The 8731-nt window shown below is 42.0% G+C and overlaps 1 non-coding gene across 1 annotated transcript; it reads right to left on the bottom strand.

Annotated features, from left to right (window-relative positions):
- Positions 1 to 2720: 2720 nt before the first annotated feature.
- Positions 2721 to 2829, bottom strand: LOC141636620 (small nucleolar RNA R71). Its single transcript, XR_012541225.1, has one exon. It is a non-coding gene; the product is annotated as a small nucleolar RNA R71 (small nucleolar RNA).
- Between the last annotated feature and the right edge of the window lie 5902 nt (positions 2830 to 8731).

Raw genomic sequence — 8731 nt, 5'->3', positions numbered from 1 at the left:
TACAGTAGCCTCTGGAACCCGCAAGTTGGTCGATCGACTGAAGGTAGTGGTCGATCGACTGAAGTAGCTGACACTTGACTTCTATAATCTCGTGGATTTGTCTTTTGGGCCTTAGAATGCGCACCAAGCTCGTTCCTTAAGCGAATGCTTCACGTCAAATGCAATACAAGACACTCGGGGATGGATTTAGCTCAATTTCCGTTGAATTCTTCACATTTCTACAATAATGTACAAAAACACGAAAATAGACGGAAATAGGGGAAATGGTAGCTTAAACTACACAAATGAGCTCTGAAATGCGTGGAAAATAGGATGTAAAACATCATATGAAAGACACGCATCAACCTCCTACACGAATACAAGGACGTGTTCGCCTGGTCCTACAAAGATATGTCTGGGATTGACAGGGAAATCGCTGAGCACCGGATACCCATTAAACCCGGAGCTAAACCTGTGAAACAAAAGCTACGCCGGATGCGTCCTGAATGAGCCCTGAAAATCAAGGAAGAAGTGGACAAACAGTTCAAGGCTGGTTTCATCAAAGTGTCTGAATACTCTGATTGGGTGGCCAACATTGTGCCCGTACCAAAGAAGGACGGAAGAATTCGGGTTTGCGTCGACTTCAAGGATCTAAACAAGGCGAGTCCAAAGGACGACTTTCCTTTGCCACATGTTGACATTCTGGTGGACAATACTGCCAAACATGCTCTCCTATCATTCATGGACGGATATGCTGGGTACAACCAGATTAAAATGGCTGAGGAGGACATGCACAAGACTGCGTTCACTACACAGTGGGGTACATATTGCTACACGGTCATGCCTTTCGGTCTCATCAACGCCGGGGCTACTTATCAAAGAACCGCTACTACTCTCTTACATGATATGATGCATGATACGTGCATATTCTATATACTTTATCTGTGGTTTTGGCATGTATTTCTATGCATAATTGGTAGCTTAAGGCTGATATTTCTCTCGAAACGGTTTACTTTGCATTTTCTATGATTTATTGTAGGAATGCGCGGAAGTGGGCTAAATCAAGCCAAATTCGTCCTCCGGAAGCAAGTTCAAGGAAGCCAAGAAGAAGGAGAGTCGCATTTACTCACCTTGGGATGCGTGCAAGGAGTGAAGAGTTGATTGGAAGCAACAAGGAGCCACTGCTCAACATTTTGATCGATCGACAATGCTTTTGATCGATCGACCATGGAGCTTCGATCGAAGCTCTTGTTCCGCATACTCAGTCGATCGACCACTCTGGCCTGTCGATCGACCTGATTTCGAGCTGATAATTATTTCTCCGTGTTAGACTTTTAAAAGCCCAACTTGTAATTAACTTTGGGTATCATTTTATCAGTAGAACGCAGCAACTTTTAGGTTATGTTTTCATTCTGGAAAAAACTTAGTTTTCAGATCTAGCTTGAGACGGAAACCTTGGATTCGAATGCTTTGTTCTTGATTTTCAATTAGTAAGCTTTTTATGCAATTCTTCCTCTTTCTTATTTTTCCTTGTTATTTTGATTTTTTGTTTCATCAATTAAATTCAGCAATTGAATCCTTCTCCTTTATTCAAGTTAGATTCCATCATGTTAAATTTGTTCTTTATTATTAATTTCGCAATTAGTGTAGTTATGATTATGCGTAGGTAATTCCTTTGATTGGGAATAAGGTGAGCCATGGTATTAAATTAGGATTGTCGTGTAGCATGAGTTCTTCCGTATTGGTCTCGCTATCTTTTGATAGATTTCTTTGCTAGATTGAAAGATTGGTAATTTGATTTATCGTTAGATTTAGAATTTCTCTTGAGTGAAAGCTTTGATAAATTCTAGGGAATTATTAGACCGTGAGGTTATTTGAGCTTTGATCGAAAGACTAGCTTATCTTCCCTGAGACCGTATTATAAGACCTCTGTTGCTTGACTGACCTGTTATTTGCCATGGTGAACCGAAATTCCCGATCCTCTTTTTATCTTGTTAAGAATATTCATTTTAGCAATTAGCCAGTTAATCAATCAATTTCAAAATCCCCAATTAATTGTTACTTTATAGACTGAAAAATAGCAAACAAAATCAACCTTGTCTCTCTGTGGTTTGACCCTTACTATCACTAGCTATAGTTTTAGTTTGGAATTATAAATTTAATTTTGGTACTAAACGACTGTATCAAATTTTGGCGCCGTTCTTGGGGAGACGGTGTAATTCGTTTGCTTTATTTTAGTTTATTTTTCTTATCTCAAGGAACTTTTGTTCCTTGAGGCCGTTGCTTACCTTTGCTTCTAGTTTTGCTTTTGCACGATTTAGAAGACGGTTTTTGAGAGGAAGACTTGAGTACTCTCACTTTGGAAGTTATGGCTACGATATACGATAATTTTCAGCCAAAGGCGCACCACCTTCTTAAGGGGCGCATTTACCTACCCCTACTACCTAGGTAAATTCGAGTTTCGTTCCTCTTATATTGATTTAGTGGAACGGAATCGGTTCGTGGTCTCCGGATGAAGACCCCTTGAAACATATGGAAATTTTCACGGACTATTATTGTTCAATACCTGTACCGGAGGGGGTAACTCAAGATGAAGTAAAGGGGTTTATGTTCTTATACTCCTTGAAGGATTCGGCGCGAGATTGGTACCGCTACCTCGATAGAGTAGTAGCGGTGAGTCACCGATTGGACGTCTTTAGGACTAGCCTTCTACAAGAAGTACTTCCCGCTTTCAAAGACTGATGCCTTGAAGGGTAAAATCACGAGTTTTCAGCAAGGAGCCGACGAAGATTTTTGTGAAGCATGGGGACGTTTCAAACGTTTGGTCCGAGCTGTCCCTCATCATGGTTTCCAGCAATGGTATCTTTGCAACCTATTTTACAATGCTTTATATGATGATTACAAGGTCATTTTGGATGCAGCTGCTAATGGTAGGTTCCAAAATAATACCGGTCAAAGTAAAGGTTGGAACACCATTGAGGAGATGGCAGTCCATAAAGCTGAGTTTGGAAGTTCACGTGGAAAGTCACGAAAGCAAAGTGAAGAAATGACTGCTGTTGTGACACTTATGACTTCCATTTCTACCCGTCTCGAGAAGCTCGAGACTTCTGAAGCTTCCAAGGAGAAAGTCGAAATTCCTGTTCAAAACTTAGATGAGATCGAGAAGTTAAGAGAGATGGTCCAACTCCTTTTGGTTCAAGTGGCGAATATGGAAGCAGCCGGGATTGAGTCCTCACGGAATTTTGTGAAACAATTGGAGAATATGGAGGCTAAGCAAGCCGCTAATTCTTCAAACAAATGTGAAGGGCCGGTTGAGATGATCAATGCCATCAATCTCAGAAGTGGGCTTTCTTATGAAAGTCCCGACAAGCCAAAGGAAGACTCGGGAAATGATGAAGAAGCTCGTTTGAATTCTGATGCAAAAACGAGTCTGAATGCCAGTACTGTTGGTCGATCGACCAACATTCCCAGTCGATCGACTGAATTGTCAGACAAAATAGTTTCTGGTCAGAAACTATTCACACCTAGCACATCCAGTCGATCGACCAACATCCTCAGTCGATCGACTGAGATACCTGATGACGTTAATTCTGGACATGAACTGTTCACACCCAGCTTACTTGGTCGATCGACCACCCATACCAGTCGATCGACTGGATCTCCAGAGCAGGATGCAAATCCGTCAACTAGTTTGCATGACTCGTCACTCATTGATGATTTGACGGGGGTATTAAACCTACGGAGGCCGAAGGTTACTGATCCTACGGCCAGTGTTGCAGTCCCGTATCCGGAGCGTTTGAAGGCTACCAAGCTGGAGCGTAAGTTTGGTAAGTTTCTGGAGATGGTCCAGAATCTCGAGGTAACGGTTCCTTTTCGATTTAATTACCCAGGTACCCTCTTACGCTAAATTTATGAAAGATATTTTGAATCGTAAGAGAAATTTTCGTGATGATGGTAATGTTGCTTTTGTGGAGGAATGTAATGCTCTTTCACAAGTTAATGTGCCACCTAAATTAAAGGACCCGGGTAGTTTTTCAATTCCTTGCACTATAGGTAACCACGTAATTGGAAAGGCCCTCTGTGACTTAGGGGCCAGTGTTAGTGTCATGCCATATTCTGTTTGCGAAAGGTTAAACATTGGTAGACTTAAGGTGACCGATATTACCGTTCAAATGGCAAATAGATCGACTCAGAGACCTATAGGTGTTCTAGAGGACGTACCCGTTCGAGTGGGTAAGTTTTTTATTCCTGTCAATTTCGTTGTTTTGGACATTGCAGAGGATAGTCAGATACCTATTATTTTAGGCAGACCGTTCTTACATACAGCTGGGGCTGTGATAGATGTCAAACGCGGAACCATCACCTTAGAGGTAGGGGATGACACCATTGAGTTCAGTCTTGCTCACAAGGCAACTGAACCTGCTGATGAGGATACGTGTTATTCTATTGATATTGTTGACAGGGCTGTTACTTGTAATTGGAGGGAATCCTTAGCCAAGGATCCCTTAGTTGATCTAACCCATTTAGATGAGTGTGCAGGTAATACAGTGGAGAATGCTGAGGAGCCAGATGCTTTGGTTACCTTAATGGAGAGCTACGAGCTCAATGAAGAAGAAGATGAGATGCTTTTGAGCCTGGCCAATGATAATTTGGTGAACACTTGCTACACCATTGAAGCTGATTCTGTCTATGCTGTAGAGGTAAAGGTGCCAGAGCGTAAGCCACTTCCTCCTAATCTTAAGTATGTTTTTCTAGATGATACGGAGCAGTACCCAACCATTATTAGCTCTAAGCTTAACGATGACCAGCTGTCTGCTTTGATGTGTGTACTTAAGAAAAACGGGAAGGCTTTGGGTTACTCTTTGGATGACATTAAGGGCATCGGCCCCGATGTTTGTATGCATAGGATAGAGTGGAAGAGGGCCACAAGCCTTGCATGTGGTCAACGCAAGTTGAACCCGAAGATGCAGGAATTTGTTATGGCTGAGGTGATGAAACTACTTGATGCAGGTATTATTTATACAGTTGGCAACTCCAAGTGGGTTAGCCCAGTTCAGGTGGTCCCAAAGAAAGGAGGGACTACCGTGGTTAAAAATGATAAAAATGAATTAATACCAACTCGAGTAGTGACAGGGTGGCGGATGTGCATTGATTATAGACAGTTGAATGCCGCCACCAAGAAAGACCATTTCCCCCTCCCTTTTGTTGACCAAATGACTGAAAGACTTGCTTCTAACAAATTTTTCTGTTTTCTAGACGGATATTCAGGGTTCTTTCAGATCCCTATTCATCCGGACAATTAGAGTAAGACTACTTTTACCTGTCCACAGGGTGTTTTTGCGTATCGTAGAATGCCTTTCGGATTGTGTAACGCCCCTGCTACCTTTCAGAAGTGCATGATGGGGATTTTTTCTGATTATATAGAGAATATTATGGAAGTATTCATGGATGATTTCTCAGTTTATGGCAGTGACTTTGATCGTTGTTTAGCTAACCTTGATAAAGTCATGCAGCGTTGTATAGATGTTAATCTTGTTTTAAACTGGGAAAAGTGTCAGTTTATGGTCAATGAGGGAGTTGTGTTAGGGCATCTGATTTCTGATAAAGGTATACATGTTGACAAGGCAAAGGTACAAGTGATTGAGCAATTACCTCCTCCCGTGAATGTTAAAGGAGTGAGGAGTTTCCTTGGTCACGCTGGTTTTTACCGGCGTTTCATTAAGGATTTTTCAAAAATTGCTAAACCACTTACACAATTGCTCCTTAAGGATCTTTGTCTTTGAATTTACCGATGAGTGCCATGTCGCTTTTAACAGGTTAAAGGAGGCCCTAGTTTTGCGCCAATTCGGCTACTGATTGGGACCTCCCATTTGAGATCATGTGCGATGCCAGCGATTATGTGATCAGTGCAGTTCTGGGACAGCGAAAGAATAAAGCTTTGAATGCCATATACTATGCGAGCCGAACTCTGGATGAGGCTCAAGTCAACTATTTTACCACTGAGAAAGAGTTTCTAGCTGTTGTTTTTGCCTTAGACAAATTTCGGTCTTATTTGTTAGGTTCTAAGGTTATTGTTTATACTGACCATGCAGCATTGAAGACTCTCTTTATTAAGAAAGATGCGAAACCGAGACTTTTGAGGTGGATACTCCTTTTGCAGGAGTTTGATTTGGAGATCAGAGATAAGAAAGGAGCAGAGAATGTGGTAGCTGACCACCTATCTCGTCTGCAGCTGACAGAAAGGGAGGATTTGTTGCCTATTAATGATTCTTTTCCTGATGAGAGTTTGTTAGCAATTACTACTTCAGGGTCTTGTCCACCTCCGTGGTTTCTTGATTTTGCTAACTTTGTGATGGTAGGATACCACCCGAGCTTTCATGGCGAGCGAAGAAGCGGTTTGCCTATGATGCTAGACAATATTTTTGGGATGACCCTTATGTTTTCAAGGAATGCGCAGACGGTCTCATCCGGAGATGCGTACCTCAGTGGGAGGTGAAGGATATCCTAGAGGCTTGCCACTCTTCTGCTTATGGTGGTCATCACGGTCCGTCCAGGACCGTAGCTAAGGTACTCCAATCTTGTTTCTATTGGCCAACTTTGCATGCAGATTGTCGCGCGATTTTGTTCTTTGAATGCGATGCTTGTCAAAGATCGGGGAATATTTCAAGGAGACATGAGATGCCACAGGTAGGCATTCTTGAGGTTGAGATTTTCGATGTCTGGGGCATTGATTATCAAGGACCTTTTCCGAGCAGTCAAGGTAATAAATATATCCTCGTAGCTGTAGATTATGTATCCAAATGGGTGGAAGCTATTGCTACCCCCCATTGCGATGCAAAGGCCGTGATTAAACTGTTTAAAAAGATCATTTTCCCTCGTTTTGGTGTCCCTCGGGTTGTCATTAGTGATGGGGGAATGCATTTTAAAGAGAAACAACTTAGTGCTTTATTGACTAAATTCGGTGTCCAACATCGTAGAGGTTTGGGGTATCATCCCCAAACTAGTGGTCAGGTTGAGGTTTCTAACAGAGAATTGAAAGAAGTCTTAGCTAAAGTTGTTTCTAAATCGCGGAAAGATTTGAGTCTTAAGTTAGCTGATGTCTTATGGGCTTATAGAACTGCGTTTAAAACGCCAATCGGGATGTCACCATACCGATTGATTTATGGTAAGACATGTCATTTACCTGTCGAGTTAGAGCGTAAGTCTTGGTGGGCTATTTGTGATTTGAATTTAGATCCTAACCTCTCTCGTGAGAAACGCATGACACAAATTTGAATGAGCTAGAGGAATTTAGGTGGCGGCCTATGACAATGCAAGGATCTACAAGGAGAAATCAAAGCGGCGGCACGACAAGAGAATCATCAAGCGCGAGTTCCATATTGGCGATAAGGTACTTCTTTTTAACGCTCGTATCCGTTTATTTCTGGTAAGTGAAATCCAGGTGGACCGGCCCCTATACGGTCACAATTTTGTCATAAAGTTCGGATCAGTTGAATTGGAGACCTCTGCTGGAGAAAGGTTCAAGGTAAATGGCCAATATGTGAAGCACTATCATGGATCAGATGCATATGTTGGGAAGGTCGAGGTTTTGTACTTCGATCCGCTATCAGATGATGAAAAGTGAGGTAACAAGGTCGTGCGGGACCTCTTAAACCAGCGCTAACTGGGAGGCAACCCAGGTTGTAATTATTTTGTAATTTAGGAATTTTGCTTTGTTTTCTTTTATTTATTTATTTCGCCTTTCTTTTGAGTTTTTGTTTAATTTCATGCATTTTGCAATTTCTTGGTTTGGGAAAATTGTACGCCTTTGATAATTTCTGCAGGAATTCATTTTATGCAAAGTGCGTAGGAGGAGTGCTTGATTTTTGTGAGGAAAGGACGGGAAATTATGATGGCAAAGGAATTTCTGACGAATTACAGCCTAAACGCCAGCGTTTGCGATCGATCGACTGTCCATTGATCGATCGACCGACGAGGAGAGTCCGAAGCTATGTGCGGGTAATCTGGTCGATCGATCGAGTAAAGTGGTCGATCGACCACTTTGCGGGTTCAGAATGAAGCTAATAAGGGAAGTCTTCATCCCTTACTCTTTTATTCTTTCATTTTCCCAAAATCAGAAAAGGCCAAACCCTATTTCCTCTCCCTTTTTCGCGTTTTCAACTGAAAATCTGTCTCACTCTCTTCCTTTCTTGCTTTAATCTTCAAGGAAATCATCAAGGTATGTTTCTAATCTTATCTTTATGCCTTTTATTCGAGTTTTGCTGAAGTTCCATGCGAAATTTTCGAGTAATGTGCCCTTGAGACGAAAACTCGATTTGGGGAAATCGATTCTAGGGTTTGATTTCTTGTCATCCTTGTACTTTAATTGCTTAGTCTACTCTTTCCCCCTTGTTTTTCAACGCAAATAAGCAGTTAGGACGTGTTTAAGCCGTTTCCCCCAATTTATTCGAAACCCTAATTCGCTTCCAGGTTTGATCTTGATTCGGGTTTCCAGATATTGACATTGCTAAGGGGTTTTTCGTTGCTTATGGGCTGTTTTGCAGGTAACAACAATGACAAAGGGAAAAGAGCCAATGCAAGAGGGACAATCGAGCCAAAGGCCATCTAAGCGGCAACGAGGACCGCCCCTGATGATAGAATCCACTACGGATAGTCTACCTGACTATCCGTAGGTTATCTTTGATAAGCCTATTCAGCGCGCTAAATTTTCCTTCTTTGTTTCGAGTGTAAAGATCACAGCTACCCGGTTTCT

The sequence above is a fragment of the Silene latifolia genome, chromosome Y, assembly GCF_048544455.1.
Source record: "Silene latifolia isolate original U9 population chromosome Y, ASM4854445v1, whole genome shotgun sequence".
In the NCBI taxonomy this organism is placed as follows: Eukaryota; Viridiplantae; Streptophyta; class Magnoliopsida; order Caryophyllales; family Caryophyllaceae; genus Silene; species Silene latifolia.
The sequence above is the reverse complement of the archived record's forward strand: the minus strand, read 5'-3'. Positions and strand labels throughout refer to the sequence as shown.